This window comes from Equus przewalskii, chromosome 32, assembly GCF_037783145.1.
Source record: "Equus przewalskii isolate Varuska chromosome 32, EquPr2, whole genome shotgun sequence".
NCBI lineage: Eukaryota > Metazoa > Chordata > Mammalia > Perissodactyla > Equidae > Equus > Equus przewalskii.
This window is the reverse complement of record NC_091862.1, coordinates 24,507,607-24,527,697: the sequence shown is the minus strand read 5'-3', so window position 1 is coordinate 24,527,697 and position 20,091 is coordinate 24,507,607.

Here is a 20,091-nt window from a genome sequence, read left to right as displayed (position 1 = left end):
ATTGTAAAGACCAAAGCAACAATGGAGAATTTTCAGGGAATTCAGAGAGAATTAGCCACTCTATGCTCTATATAACAAAGACACCCAAAGCAGAGTTGAACAAGGTAGAAACAATAAGTAGGGTTTAAATTCTAATACCAAAGTAAAGTTCAACCCAAAAGGCATTAAAAGCTGCTGCTTATCATAAAAATTCACATATCACTATGATGATAAAAGTTATAAAAATCTACACTTAAAAAAGTAATCACCTTTACAAAGCAGAAACTAGAGAAATTGGAAGAGAATACAGACAGAAACACAGTAAAAATAGAACACAGATCAAGTGGAAAATGTAAAGACAGAGACAATCTAAATAAAGATGGTTGATTTCATGAATGGATCTCACACAAGAGAGAAAACACCTTTTTATCTAGCTGTAGCATACACGGAACATGAACAAAACTGATTAGCTTACAAAGGAAGCATCAATAAGTTTAATAAAGTAGAAATATTACAAACAAAATCATATGACATTAATAACACAGTCATATAAAAAAGTTCCACGTGGAAATTTAATATGATCATGAAAGTTGAAATAAAAACCAAAACTATAATTTCTAAAAGGACAGTAAAACCCCTACATGTCAGAATGCATTGGGTGTATTAAAGTTTTATCACAGGAAAATCTACATCTTAACTTGCATTTATCAGTAAAAAAAAAAGAAAAAATGAATTAAATTCACAACTCAAAAATCTAGAAAATTCCAAAATATACCCAAAAAGCAGAATACAGCAAATAGTAATTGTATGACAAAACTAATGATGCAGAGCACAGAAAAACAGCAGACCAATAATCCAAAATTCCATATTTAAAAAAAACTTAAGGGGCTGGCCCCATGGTCTTGTGGTTGAGTTGGGCCTGCTCCTTTTCAGCAGTGTGGGTTCATGGATTTGGATCCCAGGTGTGGACCTACACCACTCATCAGCCATGCTGTGGTAGCAATCCACATACAAAATAGAGGAAGACTGGCACAGATGTTAGTCAGGGCAAATCTTCCTCAGCAAAAGAAAAAAAAAACTTAAAAATAGACTACCCAATAGCAAACTTGATTGAGAAAATGTGAAAAAACCTAGGAAGGATAAGCTGTAAACTATGAGATTAGGAGTAGGAATAGAGTAGAAGAATTGAGGGGAAGCATTGAGAATTCTCTGAGTATACCTCTTTATACAGATTTACTTTTGGAACCATGTTAGTATTTGACACACTCAAAAAATGATGAAATAACAAATTTGGGGCAAAGAAAAAGCCTAAAATATAATGTAACAAATCAACCAAACTACATTTCAAATCAATAAATGTTAAATAAACTAATATCTTCTTGTGTCAGAAGGTAACATTCAAGGAATGATAGTACACGTCCAAAAGTCACAGGAGCTGCTGGAAGGAGCTTCCACTTGGACAATTTGAACATTAAAATAGATAAGGATAGGGGCTTGCCCCATGGCCGAGTGGTTAAGTTCGCGCGCTCCACTGCAGGCGGCCCAGTGTTTCGTTGGTTCGAATCCTGGGTGCGGACATGGCACTGCTCATCGAACCACGCTGAGGCAGCGTCCCACATGCCACAACTAGAAGGACCCACAACGAAGAATATACAACTATGTACCGGGGGGCTTTGGGGAGAAAAAGGAAAAAATAAAATCTTAAAAAAAAATAGATAAGGATATTAATGGATTATAAACCAATGAATAAAAATGGAGTCTATGGGTCCTCAGTGATATAAATTCCTACAGAGGGATATAAGTGTACAGAGAAGAGGAAGAATTCTTCTGTATAGCAGAATGCCAACTAGTAAATGCAAAAGAGATGATAGAATTAGAAAATCACCATTTGACAAACATCATAGTAACCATTGGTTTGGGTCAGGATAATAGGTGCTGACTACTGGTTGAAAATTTAATAAGGAACAGGATATGTGCATACTCTCAAAGTATCTCCCCACAAAATATTTGTTCATTACAAAGGGAGAAATATTAACTTTACTATGGAGAAATCTGGCTGACCTCACCTTAACCAAGTGATCAGAGTTATTACCAGTATGGAACAGAAATCAAGACAAGTTACCTAACCTAGATTTAATTTAAAAAAAATAAGCTAAATACAAATTGAGAGAAATTCCATAAAACAATTTGCCAGTAATCTTCAAATTTATCAAGGTTATGATAGATAAAGAATGAGTAAGGAAAAGTTCTAGATTTTAAAAGACTAGGTATTAAAGCTAAATGCAATATGTGATTTTGAATTGTGAACCAATTTTTTTTGGTACAGGATATTATTGAGACAATTGGCATTTAGTTCTGTAAATTACATAATAAAAGTGCATCAATTATACAATTACAATATTGTACAATTAAGGAATTATACAAATATAATAATTACATATGAACATATTTTTGCTAGTAGGGCATATACACAGGCATCATGTCTGCAACTAACTCTCAAATAGCTTAGAAAAATATAAAATATACTCTCATAGAGAAAAATTATAATGCAAAATATGGTAAATGTTAACAATTGAGGACTCTGGGTTTAAGATACAGTAGTTTTATGTATTACTTTTGCAACTTTTCTCTAATTGCGAAATTATTCCAAAATAAAAAGTTACAGAAAATGGAAACATGATGAAAGTTATAAAATATAAATATTTAACTCTTGACAGTCAACTTAAAGGATAGATAACACAATCTTTATAAGACAAATTGCTCTAGAGTTACAATGCTAGTTCTGCTAGTTATTCGTTATAATATCGCAAACAAGTTACTTCACTGACTTTGTCTCAGTTTCTTTGACTTTAAAATAGAAGTGTTTCACATGGGCTATTATGAAGATTAATGGAATCACTGCATACTTGGACAGAGGCTGGCACACAATGAATGCTATATAAACGCTTGTTAAATAAAATAAAATTTATCTTGCCATCTGTGCTGAATCAAAGCACAAATTCTTCCTTTCACTTAATATCTGTGATCAATGTGTACAATATAGGAACCATGGTATATCCCGTTGAGAAATGGATTCCTACTGAAGATAGGGCATACTGCATTAATTTTAAAAGCAGGAACAAAACTAATGAGAACTAAGACAAATTAAGTAATAGCAACTCAGAGTCAGACCATCTGTTCCATCCAAGACTCAACATTAGTGTAATTCAAATTAAAAATCAGCATCTCTTAGTTATCTGATTGAAAAGAAATCCATGTACCATATAAATTTGGACCATAGTTTTGACACTAAAAGGTAAGGATTGGAGCTCTGAGAAAGATAGATTAAAGTGGACAGATGAAATTTTGTCAGGGGTAACAGATGAACATAAAACCACCATTCATATTGAAAATGTCATATAAAAGCTAAAAAAAGTAGTTTTGGAAGATAAGCATAAAATCTGTGTATTCTGTTGTTTGCTATTATGTTTTGGAGGTAGAATGCATAGTTTAGTCTGGATGTAATTTGTTTATGGATGTTTAGAAACTGTATAGCTGTATATATTTAGAAGCAATACATACATATGTATACATATTTATGTATAGGTACTATTTCTGTTTTGGTTTTATATAGAATCAACAAAATAGACAAATAGAGACCAGATATTTAAAGGAGGAAAAGGAAACATTAGCTACAGTAGGGGAAAGTTTAAGCAAAGATGAAAGGAATGCTTTTGAAACTCCATCACTTGAAAGGAAACGAAGAAATAGAAAAGGTATGGGGTGGTTACAAAGATTCTGGGGAAAGCGCCCGAAGAGGGTGTGCTGGACTCGGATCGCGGGGAGCCGCGGACTAGGGCGACAGGCAGACGTATAAATGGAGGCACATCTGTATTCAATCAGGGCTTTTTTTCCTGAATGCTCTGTTTCTCCTCTCTTTCTCTGAAATCACCCTTCCAAGAGCCCGAGGCCATTGGAACATGTGTGCTTCCTCCTTACAAACATCTCTTGGCATCAGGAGACCTGTCTCTGTTAATTTAACACAAAACCTAAAGTACACATAGAAAACTTTTTCCTCAGCTTAGTTCAAAGACTTAATAATATTGATCTGAAAATCGTGTCCTAAGTCACTGGATTTAAAATCTGCCTCAGCCGCCAGACAGTCTAGCTTCAGCCAGGGGACAAGGTGGACACGGCAGCAAAATCTACCTGGTCTCGCCCACGGCTGAGAGAACTCTTACTCCTTAGCCTTCTGTTATTTTCTCACCTCTTTTTATTTGGAATAGCTAAACTTTTGAGCATTAGATCATATTTAGCTTTTTTCTCTCTTACCTCCTACATTTCTTCATTCTTGTGTTTCAAATGTGAGTATGGTATTAATGATGCTGAAGTAATAAACTCCTTTTAAATGAAAGGTATTCTTCATTGTCTCTTCTATCCTTAAATGACGGTTTACGATATCCCCTATCTAATCCAAAATAGCTGTTTTCATTAAGGTCAGGAGTCCTAACAATAATCATAGTTCTTTATTCTCATCATTTCTGATCCCTATACTCCTATAGACAAAGTCAATATCTTCTCACACTTGTTCTATTTCTCCTATTTTTCAAACTATTATGCTAGTTGGGTATGTATAATTTTTCTCATGATATCCCTTCCCTGATAATTTATCACTAGTTCTAACTTAACAAGATGATCCCTGTTTAATTCATCCCTATCTTATTTTTATTCTGTATTTGTTGGAGAGTTCCAGAAAAAATTATGCAGTCATTTACAATTTTTATATGAATATTTTGTTTGTTTCCTATGGTCAAATTCTATTTATGCAACAAATATTCTTGAATGTTGCCCCCTCATCCCCATATTCCAGTTAGTGGTAGGTGTTTATGATACAAAATGGAAAATATGTTCCAGCATTTCTCTTCAACAGAGAGAAAAATATAAACAAAAATGGTGAAAAAACATGATGAGTGCCCTAAGAGAAGTTTAGGGAAGAAATCCACGTGCAAGAAAGAAAGAATAATTTACTATGTCTTTCCAGATAGAGTTACTAACATCTTCACAGACAATGCCAGAAAAACAGGGTAGAGGAGCATTCCAAGAAATAGGGATATACAATGCACCAAAATAAAGATGTATGAAATAGTACACAGCAGGACACATCAAGAAAAATACAGGTATTTACAGTGTTGCTAGACTATGCAGCATGCAAATGGAGAAGATGAGAGAAGACAGGAACCAAAAGGTAGAGAGGTTTCTAAATATCTTGAAAGGGATCTCTACTATTCTTTGGGGAGCCACTGAGAGACTTTAAGGAAAGAAGTGGCACTATCAGATTTGTTTCAGAAAGATTGCTATAACTTCAGTAAAGAAAATCAACTGAACAGAAACACAATTGAAGAGCAGGAGTTTAATGAGGAGACCACTTAGCTATTGAAGCAGACCTGACAAAACATTAGCTAAAGAAGAGGTAGTAAGAAGAGAAGAGGACAAACGTGAAATGCACTAAGAAAATAGACAACAGAATCGTGTGGTCAATTGAATATGGGTGATGAGAAGTCAAATAAGGTTTCCATGTCTTTGTATTTAGCAAGTAGGTTGACAATTGCTCCAGTAAAGATAAAGAAAACAGAGAGAGGAGTAAGCAGGTTGTGGGAAGGAAGAGCTCAAATTTGAGTTTGTGCCGCTTTGAGCCTGCAGAGTTGTCACTAAGGCAGAGGTCTGAATTAGAGGTAACGTCTGGGCATTTCTAGTACACTTATCTAGTACATTTATCATAAGTGAAGTTCTGGTCACAGATGAGATTGTGCAGGCTAAGAGACTGGTATGGGAAGAAGCACGACGAAGTGAGGCAGTGTTCTCTGAAACAGGGTAAGAATCATGAGAGTGGAATGCAGGAGAGTTTCCCGGGAGATACATGAAAACAGAAAGGAATGAATCGGTGAGGTCAAGAAGTGTAAGGACTAAAGTAGTCTATTGAATTTGGCAATTAGAAAGTCCTCTATGAAATCATTAGGGTGATCTTTAGTGGAGTGGAATGGAGGGAGCATAAGCCAGATTACCGGGGAGTAGGACATAGAGAAATAGAGGCAGAGATCTCCTTCCAAGAAGCGTAGATTTGAAAGAATAAAGAAATGGGGTGTGTGTTATAAAGGAATAAAAGTTAAACAGAGAAATTGTTAGTATTGGAAATACTTGAACACGTTCCTAGGTGGAAGGAAATTGCCAGAGGGGAGAGAGAGTTTGAATACGACTACAACTGCTGCTACTAACTCCTACTACTAGGAGCAGTTGCTAGAGAATTAGCAGTTCCACTTTCGAGGGCATCAGGTGAAGAGGAGGGTCAGGGGGCCGCACGGGCTCACACCAAGCAAAGCAGCACACACCAATATATTATGTATGTGCATATTCACAGGGAACTTCGGGGGCAACGTCTAAACCCAAAGAATGACTAATGGTGGAACATTCAGACACCATATTTGACAAAAGAAGGAGAATCTCTTGGGTAGCAAATCTTACTTAAAATATCAATCGTTGCTTATTCCAATAATTCCAGACACTTAGACCTTGTCCCAGAAATTAAGGCCTCCCTAATCCCACATTCTTTTTTTTTTCTTCTCTTTTCTTTTGGTGAGGGAGATTTCCCGTGAGCTAACATCTGTTGCCAATCCTCCTCCTTTTTTTTGCAGAAGGAAGATTAGCCCTGAGTTAATATCTGTGGCAATCCTCCTCTGTTTTTCGTATGGCTGATGAGTGGAGTAGGTCCACGCTCAGGATCGGAACCCGTGAACCCAGGCTGCTAAGTGGAGCATGCCGAACTTTAACCGCTTGGCTATGGGCCGGCCCCAATCTCACATCATTTTATCCAACTCCCAGTGACTAGCTCTCTTCTACCATCAAGCCAATTTATTTAGTCCAACTATTTCTCTCTGCGTTATTACACAATTTTTGTTTCTACATTCTTGTTCTTTCATCTTTATTTTCCATCCTCTTCCCTCTGGTTTTTCGAATGTTTTTCCTCCTTGGCCAGACAGTTCTGCAATTTTACTAAATAAATTCAATTCTATTCCAAACAATTCTATTCTTAACAATTAAGAAATGATTCTTATAGATTAATTCCATTCTAAATAATTAAGAATGTGTTATCTAATCATTCTTCCTAATCATTTTGTGTAGTTTTTTCAAAACACTGGTGAAAACTTATATTTCCTTTGGAGCAGTGAGGATCTTAAGCTTCTTTTCTCCAGCCCTTTACAGAGCATAGCTGAGTGCTAGGGATGTAGAAGTCACTCAAGTAGGTCTCTATTTATTGAAAATGCAACATTCATATTATGTAAGTAGTCACGTATTTTGCTGCTAATATAGTGGGGCATTTCTTGTTTACTCCATATTTACATGGTCCACTCGCTGACTTTTGTCCACTCCTGGCTCAAATCCTATGGTCTTAATGACATCTCCCCAGACTATTCCATGCGCAGGCCCAGGCTGCACGCACACACTGCTACGCTCCTGCCCCTTGAAACTTTCTCCCTTGCAGATGCCAGCATATGAATTTTACTAATCTGTTTATATTCTATATCCTGAATTAAAATATTAACTACATGAAGGCCAAGATTTTCATCTGTTTATTCAGTGATGTATCTTCACATACCTAGAATGAAGCCTGGCATGTAAGAGAAACTCAATACATATAAATATATTAATAAATCTATAATTAAGCTATTACCCACATTTACTGGCTCTTTTACAGTTCTGCATCCTTCTTCTCTCTTCATCCCCTATATCCTACATTTTCACAGGTGCTTGAGTCACTACCTCAACTTAATATATTTATATAAAATGCTCTTGTTCTTAAATATTTTATCAATACTCTAAAAGATATTTAGGAAGCTTTATTAATTCAAACAAATAGTATACGACAAGTTTAAAGCAGGAGTCAGCTGGGAACACGCTTCTGAAAACTCTCCTCTTAATGAGCCTTGAAGTAGGTTAGGAAACAGCTCTAATTCTTTTGAGCCACCCTAGTGCTATTTCGTGTAATACAAGTTCAGTGGTTAAATGGCTCCTTAGTGGAAGGAAGCTGAAACAACTCTATTAGACTCATGGCAAGGGCTGATTTGATTTTTTTTTCTTTAGAGCTGAGAACAAATTAGGTCAGAGTGATGGATTAGATCCAAAGATAGTATCTTGACTTGAAATAGAGGAAAGGTTCTGGTCCAGAATTACACAGCAGCTATACTTGTAATGCTAAACTTGTGACTATGTAGATAGAGAGTGATGACACTGATGGAAAAGTGGCAATGAAAGAAATAAGAAATGAATGCTTTGAAAAGTTAATATGGGAGCGTGATTTTTCTCGAGTTTCTAGTTAGGGATTCTTTAATACCAAAAAGTCATACCTTCTGCATAGTCACTGAGCAAGTTGTGACTGAACATGAGCTCATGCCCTGTCTAAAGTTTGCACAGAATGCATAAAACTTGTCATAATGGGGAAGTATCTTTAACATCCATTAAACTCAATGGAACCCGACTGATTGTTCCAGCAAACTTACAGCATACCATTTTGAATCGATCACTAAAATGGATGCTGGCAAACTGCCCTGACTAGCTCTGTCTTTTGTTTGACTGGTTTCAGACAGATTTCCATACGTCCCGCATTGTTGAGCAATAGACACGGCAAGTCTTGAGACCTGGTTCTGCCAAAGAACAGGAAACCATGGAACCTGTGGGAAACCGACCTTGAATTCTCCCACTTGAGCAATGAACCTCAGGAAAATGCTGGGGTTGTTCTGAATCAGTTACTTCACTTGGTGAGCACACAGGCTTGTAGCCAACATTTCAGACATAGGCCAACGTAATAAAAAAAGAGCCAGAAGAGTATGAAAAATCCCTGACATTGGCAAACAGTGTTTCTCGCACCTGGTAGAAACTTACTATATGAGGGCATTATCTGCAGCTGTGTATCTCCTTGAGGACTTCAGATATTTGGTAGGTTGAGTGGACTCTAATGTCTTCTACTTCCTGTAGCTGTCTCTAAACAAAAAGGTCGCCACATCCTCTGCCATTAAGTAAAACTTAAAGAAAATTATTTCACTCTGCCAGTTGGCATCTTCCCTTTAGTCACTCGCTACCGCATTGTTTCCTGCCCACACACCCAGGAACATGCAGCAAATTAAAGGCGATGTCAAATTATTGAAATTTATTTTTATTAAACTCCAAAATATTTCTTATCTTTTGCCCTCCACTCCTTCTTATTCCTGTCTTCTTCTCTGAATCCAAAAACAAACCAATGCAAACTAAACTTTAAGTAATTTGTAACTTCAAAAGGGAGCTAACAATTTAATATCTATCGGACCTATCTTTTTGAGGCATGGACACCAGCTATGATGGATAATTGGTGGCCAGTAAAGATCTATGGTGAGGTGGAAATCCTGGTGGGGTAGAACCTTCGTTGGCCAGGCCTGTGACCGCTAAAGGAAAGATGGAAGCAGTGGCTACCACAGACCTTTTGAATCTTACTGCAGCTCCCCCTGTCTGCACATCTCTGTCACTGCGTGCAGCAGTGAAATGTTACAGAACGTGTTTTTTGACAATGGAATTAAATTTGATTGATAAAAATAAATAGAAAAGCCTCAAGTATTTGGAAATTTAAAAACTAATTTTTATAACAGATCTGTTAAGTTATAATTCACACATCACAAAATTTGCCTTTTAAAAAATGTATAACTAAATTTTAAACAACCCATATGTCTAAGAAGAAATCACAGGGGTAACTAAAGTGTATTTCAAACAGAATGGCAATGAAAACACAACATATAAAAATGAGCATATAGCTTTAAAAGTATTTAGAGGAAATTTTATCATTTTAAGGTTTTATATGAGAAAAAAATGTTTACTATCAGCTATCAAATTTTCACATTAAGAAACAAAGAAAAAAAGCAAGTTAAACTCACATAGGCATAAAAGAACAAATAATGAATGTAAGAGCAGAAATCAATGACAAAATCAACAAACAATAGCATAAGTTAACAGAGCTAAACGTTGTTTCACTGAAAAGATTAATAAAATAGACAACTAGATACACTAATTTGGGGTAGGGAAGAGAACACAAATTACCAATATCGTAAGTAAAATATTTCTTACTAAACATCCTACAAGTGTTAATTATTATAAGGTATTATTTTAAACAACTTCATGTCAACAATAAATCAACCATGGTGAGGTTGTTAGACCAATTCTCTAAAAAGCACAACCTACCAGAACTGACATAAGAAGAAAAGTTTTTAAATCTATATAATTCTCTATCTGTTAGAAAGACTGAATTTGTCTTTATAAGATTTACCACAAAGAAAATTCAGTTTGGATGGTTTTTCTCCTCAATTCTCCCAAACATTAGGGAAAAACTAATGACAATAACACACAAACACTTTTGGAAAGTAGAAGATAGGAAAAACTTTGTAATTTATTTTATGGGACCAGAATTACTCTGATACAAAATCAGAAAGAAGCACTAGATGAAAAGCACAGGGCAATATTACTCATGAATACAGATGCAAAAACTTGTAATATACTGTCAGCAGACTGAATTCATCCATATCTAAAAAGATGGAAGCACATGAAGTAGGAGTTATCTCAAGAATGCAAAGTTGTTTTAACATTCAAAAATCAATCAGTGTATTTACCACATGAACAGAATGGAAGCAGAAGAACACAGGACTTTATCAATAGATGCAGAAAATTTACTTGACAGAATTCATTGACAATTCCTAACGAAAACTGTCAGCAAACTAGGAATAGAAGAGAACTCCCTGAATTTGATGAAGGGCATCTATAAAAAACTCTAATGCTAACATCATACTTAATTGTAAAGTATCGAATGATTTCCTTCAAAGATTGGGAGCAAGGCAAGGATATCCTCTCTATTTTTATTCAACAGGAAACTAGAATTTCTAGCCTGTACCACAGGGCAAGGAATAAATATTAAACACATAGAAGCTAAAAAGACAAAATAGGACCATCATTATTTGTAGATGGCATGATATTATACATAGAAAATCATAAGGAATCTTCAAAAAATTACTAGAACTAATAAATGAGTTAATCAAAGTTGCAGGATGCAAAGTAATTACACAAAAATCAGTTTTATTTCTATACGCAAACATCAAATAAATGGAAAATAAATTTTTACATAAATACTCCCATTTGCAGTGGCATTAACAAACATAATATTTAGGGTTTAATTTAATAAATAAAAGTGCAAGCCTTATACATTAAAGACTACAGTATGTTTCTAAAGGAATTAAATACTTAATCTCACGGTGAGATAGTAACAAGTGTGTTGCCCACAAACAATATTGTGAAAATGTCAATTTTCACCAAATTAATCTATGGGTTCAGTGTAATCTCAAAGTTGTAATAGGTCTGCTTGTTGAAATCAACAAGCTGAATTTGGAATTATAGAATTACGGAATCGAAAAGAATCTTGAAGACAGGTGGAAGATTTACTCTGCCTGACATTGAGGTTCACGATAGAGCTATTTTAGTCCAGACAGTGTGACACTAAGGATAGAGATGTGGAACAGAACATGGACTGATGTATACGCTGTCAACTGAGTTTTGACAAAACTGCAAAGACTATTCATGGGAAAAGGAAAGTCTTTTAAACAAATGGTGTGGGGAAAACAGGGTAAGTGTATGAGGGGGGAAAACGTTGGGCCTGCTACTTCATATCAGTAACAACTTTTAATCTGAGACAGATGATAGATTCCAACAAAAAAGCAAAAACTCCAAAGTTTCTGAAATAGAAAATCTTTATGACCTTGGGTTAGGTAACTATAAAAATATTGAAAATTTGGATTTCATCAAATTTAATAACTTCTATTTACATAAAGTTACTACTAAGAAAACAAAACAGCAAGCCACAGACAGGGAAAACATATTCACAAGCCATATTTATCACAAAGACTGCTATCAAACATATAGAAAGAACCCTCACAAATCAATAAAAAAAGGCAAACAACTCGATAGTGAATGGTCAAAAGTCTAAAATAGTCACTTCACAAAAGAATGTGTGTGTGCCTGTGTGTGTGTCCCTGTGTGTTCACCAACAAGCACATCAAAAGATGCTCACATCATTATAAGGAAAATGCACATTAAAAATGAAATACAATTTCACATCCAGAGGGATAGCTAGAATTTGAAAAACTGACATTATATTTTGGCTATGTTATAGAACTCTTATCCATTGATGTGGGGACACAAAATTTCACACCCACTTTGGAAACAGTTTGGTGATTTCCTATAAAGTTAAGCATCCACCGACCATATGGCCCAGCAACTTCACTCCTAGTATTTACCAAAAAGAAATTAAGCACATGTCCACAACAAAGATCTACCAAACCATGCCTGTAGAAGCTTTGTACATAATAGCCCTCAACCGGCAACAGCCCCTTGTTGTTCATTAACAGGAGAATAGATGAAAAATGTATCATATTTATAGCAAGGAAAAATACCTAGGGGGAAAAAAAACCCCACGAAGTACTGATTTATATAAAACATGGATGACTCTCAGAGACATTTTGCTGAGAAAAAGAAACCACACACAAAATAGTATGCAATGTATGATCCCATTAATATGACGTTAAGGAGCAGAGAAAATTCATCTGTGTGATGGACAATAAAACAGTAGTTGTTGGGGCTGGCCCGGTGGCACAACGGTTAAGTTTGTACGTTCTACTTCTCGGAGGCCCCGGGGTTCACCGGTTCCGATCCCGGGTGCGGACATGGCACCATTTGACAAGCCATGCTGTGGTAGGTGTCCCACATATAAAGTAGAGGAAGATGGGCATGGATGTTAGCTCAGGGCCAGTCTTCCTCAGCAAAAAGAGAACTGGCAGTAGTTAGCTCAGGGCTAATCTTCCTCAAAAAAAACCCATATATATATATATATATATATATATATATATACACACACATCTCTCTCTCTCTATATATATATAGATCTTTCATGTCTCTACTTGTCATCTTCCATTTTCCTCTAAATTCTTGAACGTATCAAATAGTTATGATAATTGCTTTAATGTTCTCATGTACTAATTCTATCATCTGCGCTAATTCATGGATAACTCATGGATTTACTTTTCTTCTTCTTATGCATCACATTTCCCTCCTTTGCCTTGTTGAGTGCTGGATATCTTTTGTATTTCTATAAAGATTCTTGAGCTCTGTTATACGTGCTAACTCAGTTTTATTATTTTGGGGATTGCTTTTAGTGTTTGTTATGCAATACTACAGCATTATCAAGTCTAGGGCTAATTTTCCTTGTGACTGAGGCAAAACTCTTCTGACTATTCTACCAAATGGCCTGTGAATTGTGAAGTAGTCTACTCTGGCCATGGGAATGGATCTTGCGTGGGCCTTGAGCGTTCTTTTCCACTTTGATTCTTTTGGTTGGTTCTGTCCTAGACTCAGGTAGTTTCTTCATACATGTGTACTGGCTGACTAATACACAGCTGTATACTAGCGTGGGACTGTATGAAGACCTCTGGAATGCTCTCCCTCTCCAGTTCTCTATGAACTCTAGCTGGCTTGGTCTTCCCAGAACCTCAGCTCTGTCTACTTGTCTCAGGGGGCCGCAGAGCACTGGAAATTTTATCCAGGCCATAAGCTGGGACAATTGTAGGGCTTATAACATTTGTTTTCTATCTTTCCAGGATCACTGTCTTTGGTTGTCTGATACCCGAGGTGTTGACAATGGTTGGTTCATATATTTTGCGTTATTTTAGTCCTTTCACATGTGAGGAGTAAGTCCAGTGTCTGCTATTCCCTTTTGCTCTGAAGAGCAGAAATTCAGGATGGTTCTCTAGTCTAACTCTTTTTCCATCATTAAAAATGGAACGTTCTTACAGAATTGGGGCTACATTACTCCCATTCTCAAGACAAGGGCTGTAACAACATCTATAAATAATACTATACTATTTACTATTATTCTTAATCATTAGGCAGGATTGAGATTGCCATGGGCCACATTAAATGTCTTAGAAAGTCTATATTGAAGTTTTATTTTCTGTAAACACTAATCTCTGTTCATGTATGATCAATCAGCAGAGATCATTGCTCCAGAGTATAATTATTTGTTCACAGTGTAAAATACGCTGGAGGGAACTATCATATCAGCTGGTGTCATCAAACTGATTTGACAACTTAATTGACATCCATGGTCTCCTAAGGAGCATAAATGGTTTACCAGTTTCTGAGCTTTGTTTTAGGCCAATTGAATTCAAATCTCTAGAACTATGGTCTGGAATCTTATTAGAGCAAAATCAAATTAGAAACAGAAAAAAAAGAGAGGCGATATTACCTCTCCCAGGTCGCATGGTTCTCAGTCAGCTGTGGGAAGCACTGAACGAGCCACCCTGGCCGTAATCATAGGTGTTTTGCACAGCGGACAGCAGATCCATTGACCGTGTTGTGCATTTTGACAGCATTCAAATACGGCTACTGAGGCTCTGACTCTCCCAGTTAACAGAGCTTTACTTGGCTACGTTTGCTTTTAAAATGTGTAGAATAACTTGTAAATATAGAAATGCGAGTATAGTAACAGGCAGGTAACTTCTTATACGCAGGTAACTTTTATTGCTGTTAGGGATAAATGAAACTATCAAGAATCAATTGTTTTAACATTAGCTTCAAAAATATAATATCAAAAATAATAGACTTTTCTGCCATTGACTAATGAATTTTATAAAATCTCACTGTTTAGATTTTCCTCAAATAATCTATTGCATCTGCAGCACCATATTTACATAACCATAGAATTTTGAGGAGAAGAAACAGGCCAAAGATAAAACAAAAAAAGATGAAGGCCTGAGTTTTGTAATTTGGACTACTCAGATCCAAATTACTCAATTTTGCAAGCCTAAATTTATTTTCTAATCTAAAAAATAGGAAGTAATACCTACCATGGGTTATTGTGAGAGAGCATGTGCAAAAGTGCCCAAAATAATACCTACTAGAAAGCATGTGTTCAATAAGTGTAAATTTGCATTTTCTTTCCTTTATAGCCCCAAATTATTTAAAGATAATGAAAAGTATATGTGTTTCCAAGTTAAGCGTAAAATATTTACTGTAACACTGTCTCAGAAGATGTCAAAGAAGCGGATGGTTTTATGGGTAAGTATATTCTGAAAGCGTATTTCTAAATAAAGAGGGATTAATAAAAATAAGATTAAAAAATCTCTCTTAATTGCCAACTTTTCTGAACTTACCATTATAGTACTCATTTTGATAAAAAGATATGTGTTTTGTACAGAATAGGAGAAACTATTTAACTATTTTACAGAGTAGTTGAAACGCCTAATTGTGTACACTAACGTCATCATATAGATGATGGTGGTGATAGAAATACTCTAATCTAAAACCTGTTTTATTTATAGAAGATGGTGTCACCAAACTAGTTTGGCATCTGGGTTTCCCACTATTATCCATGGAAAATTATCTTAATTTATTTACCATTTTTGAATTACAACAGATTTAAATGTTCTTGAAAGTATTTGCAAATTTACTGTGGCACCTGATATAGTACTCTTCTCACAAAAGTACTGATGAACAGAAATAAAATTTCAAGTCATGTGTAAACTAGATTTTCTCTTTCATTCAAGCCTTATTGCATTCAATGTAGTCTATACAGAAGTTGAAACATAATGATGGGCACCTGAAATTATATAATGTTATAAACCAGTGTTGCTTCAATTAAAAAATAGATGTATTAAAAGTGGCTTCGGGTCTATTTAAGCTCAGATTATAATAAATATAAGCTCTAAAATAGCAAGAACGTCTACCCTGTTATTTACTACTACACCCAAAGCATATAGAATACTTGACATGTAATAACACATATTTGAAAATTAATGTTGAATAAATGATTTTGGTTTAAAAATATTCCAGATATTGCATAACTATCACATTCAGTAGAGTTACATTTAGTCTTAGTTCTAGCTTGATGATGTTTTTAGAAAATATCTTTTTTTCTCAATAACATTTCAGAAACTTCAGAATTCACTTAGTGCAATTTTTGCTCCAGCTTCTCTCTTCCACTAAATCTATCAAAAACAGAAAGGATCAGGGCTGGCCCCATGGCTGGGTGGTTAAGTTCATGTGCTCTGCTTCGGTGGCCCAGGGTTTTGCTGGTTTGGATCCTGGGCGTGGACATGGCATCACTCATCAGGCCATGCTGAGGTGGCCTCCCAAATGGCACAGCGAAGAGGACCCACAAGTAGAATATACAGCTATGCACTGGGGCAGCTTTGGGGAGAAGAAGAAGGAAAAAAAATAAAAAAAGATTGGCAGCAGATGTTAGCTCAGATGCCAATCTTTAAAAAAAGAAAACACAGAAAAGAAAGGATCCAGGAGATGAAACATCCTTGTATATGTGGGCGTTGAGTAACGAAGACTGAGAATGGTAAGTTAAAAATTTTGGAAAAACTCTTAAAATTAGACTCTAACAAAGCTTTTAGTAATCTAGGAAATTTATCAGCAATATTTGCAATTTGCATTTGTCAGTACTAATTTAGTTGCAAGTGACAAATACAAATTGAGTAAGTTTGAGGAAAAGAATGAGAGGGATGCAGTAGAGAATCAAGTCCAAGGTGTGATATTTAAATGAGCCATACAAACTTGCTCTCCTTGCCCGTTCCTGCCTATCAGCTATGTTTGCAATTCATTGTATTAGTAAGCACTCTTTTAGTTGGAGGTGGAAGTGTCATCTGCATCAGTTTTCTTTTGATCCCTTGGCAAGAATTCTGGATAGCTCCTGAGGTTTACCATCGCAACTTCACTTAATAAACAGAGTAGCTGAATGTTTGGAGTCCCAAGTCTAACAAACCCAGGTGGGGCTCTCTTTGAACCAGGTTAAATTACATTTATCTCTCATTGTCAAACCTGACAAAAGTCTAGGGTCTGCAGAAGTGGCTGGGCTGCACCACCTTCAGTGATGGGCCTCCCATCACTCACCTGTGGACACTGGCTTGGTCTCAGTCAGAAGGCCAACAGAAGGACTGTGTTTATGGTAACAGCATGGATAGAAGTGGGCCAGCCCATACATAAATGGATATGCTGGAAAACACCACCATGGAGATCAACTATATTTTTTTGGAAAATTTCTTTCTTTCTTTACCTACAGTTACATTGAATGTTCTGAATCCATAAATACCTCTAATAATTGAGAGTTTAAAAAATAGAGTGATGGTTTTGTGAAGAGGACAGAAAATATTTTTTTCTCCAATCTTTTTCTTCCTGTCAGGGCATTTTGCTTTTCCACCTGAAAATAATCTTTATTTTTCCCTTTAACTGTGGAACATGAAGTTTTCTCACATCATAACTGGATCTCCACCCTTGCCCAACCAGAATGCTTTTACTGAAAGTTATTATATTCAGTGGTGGAGAAAGTAAAAGAAGAATACTTCTCTTTTCCTCAAGCAAAGAAAACTGTTACATTTTTGACATTCATTCTATATGTCTATGTTAAAGGGTAAAGTCCCTTATTCACTGATCACAAACAGCATCTGTTGAAACATATTATTTATGTTGGTTGGCAATGCCTATAAAAATATTTATGAATACTAATCACTTCTACCTGCTGAGATATTTTAATTCATAGAAAAAATATCATTTTATTCACATATTTGGCATAGGAAATATGTCAAGTGTTTGCAACTTCAGTTTGCAACTCATCAATCAGACACACTAGAAAACAGGTTAGCAACATTTTGGAAATGACATATATCCAGTTTTTATAAATTGCCATCCCCTTATGGACAGAGGCATAGGAAAGAAGCTGTATTCTGCATGCTTACAAAACCCACTGTAACCTTCTGAAGAAAACTTGAAACAATGTATACAAAGTAGTACAACCAGCGCACAGATGGCAAATACATCACCTGCAGAGCAGAAGGTGAGGATGGGAAAACTCTAGGGATGTGCTCATAAACCCTTTGACTCTGGAAGTGATATAAATAAATTTTAAGCCCCTAGAGGAACAGCTGTGGGCTTGGCAGATTAATAAGGAAAGCTCCTGTTTCTCAGAAACGTTCAGACCTGCCTCTTCCCTGAATCATACTTATGGCCTTCCTCGACTTCTCACTACAGAAGAGGGAATCCCGTCCTACGCACTGCAGCTGACCTCTAGCCCACTGTTTCCTGAGAATTCACCCAGCTACATGACTACAAATTTCTTGCCTACACATCTCTTCCCTTTGTACCTCCCAGGCCTTTACATAGGCTTTTAAAAGGGTGATTTCTTCCTTTATAATAATGAAGATTATTTAAATCCTACCCATGTTAGGAACTAAAGTTTTCATCTTACTTCCCTGCCAGACATCTCCCATATTCCTGCTATAAATTTAAAATGTGGTATGTTTTATTACTAAAACTAATCTTGAATACTGTGGAAATTTTCTTTCTTTTAAGTGAGCACAGAGTGGTGGGAAAATAATAAGTTTAGATATCAACAGATAATACATTTTATTGTTAAAGAATACAGATTTTCATGTCTTTACACTTTATTAAAAGGAGTTTTTTTAGTTTCAGTATAAACGTCAGATGACTTGCAAGTTTAGATGGAAGCAAACTCTCTCAAAAAGACAATTAATTACTAAAATGAACAATAATTATACAAAATCACAATAGGAAACACAAAATGAATATAATGCTACCTAATACAGGTTAAATACTGTTAAATAGTTTAATCAACTGATTGGGAAGTAGAGAGAAACATATGCTGATTACCTTAGCAGGTGGGGAAATTGTAAATTCTTGGGTGGGTAGGATTATGATACCATGCTCTCTTGAAATTGAAATTAGAGCTATCCTTTCATGCATAAAATGAAATTTTTCTAAAGGAAAGAAAAAGTGAAAAAAATGACAAGCAAATATATGATTTAAAAATAACTATTTCTTTTCTCCCATGTGCATGTCTATGCTCTTTCTAGCTATAACACATCTGAAATAAAGTATTGAATTTCATTTCATAAATACTAGTTGGGAAAAACCCTAAAATGATGAAATATTTAGGAAAATGCTTACAGGAAATATGTAAAAGGCATAATATCTTACAAAAATAAAGGCTATGAAATATAATTTTAGAACTAGATTTTCCTTAGAAAAATAAAACTTAAGTCTGTCTTCTTAATTAGAAATTAGTATTGAAAGTTTTGAAAGACTTATCAAGATTACAATAAAGAAGAAAAAGAACAAAGTTTGAAGCTAAGAGCATTACACGATTTTATCTCAGCCTGCTGCAGTTTTGCTCAAAATAAAGACTGAGGAGAGGTAACAGTAATGGAAAATCCTTCTGAGAATATACGCCTTTTGTGTCATAAAGTAGAATTTGTATTTTCATAAGATTTATAATGCTTTGTTAACTAGACCTAGAGAATCAGACTATTTAAATTGTTTTAAAAAATAAGAAAATGTCACACATGTTGTTTTGTGATGTACTTGAAACATGTTTGGAAATAAAAATATACTACAGTAGAGTAAAATACCATTATGTATTTTTTTTTCTAGAATCCTAGTTGATAGCACAAGTGGTGTGATGATAGGAAAATACCAAAACATATTAATTAGTGGTATTCTTATAAGTTTACATTTGTTTAAGAGGACACTATTTAGACACTAGAAGAACTTGATTCATTTCCTTTAATTCTTCCATATTGTGTGTCTGTCAAGAAGACATATAACTCTTGAGGGAAGTCAAAAGACTGGAGAATAGAAGGAACTGGAGGATTATCAAAATCTCATCCAGCATAAACATTCAATAGGTTCTGCTACCTAAAATCTTATGACCTTCTCAAAGCAAAAGTGTTGATATTTTAAAAATATATAACTCCTACCAAAGTGTTTAACATGTAATCATGCACACATTTATGGTATTTAACACATTGATTATCATAAGGATAAACAAGAGGAAGAATAAATGGCGGTTCACAAATTATACCACTTTTAAATTAATGTGTACTTAAATGGTTAGACAGATTGATAGATTAATCTTGGCAAGATGGAATAATACCCCAAAAACAAGACTATATGAATGAGTGTCCATCCTCTTATAGCCGTCTTCTTTGAGCTTCCTTTTAT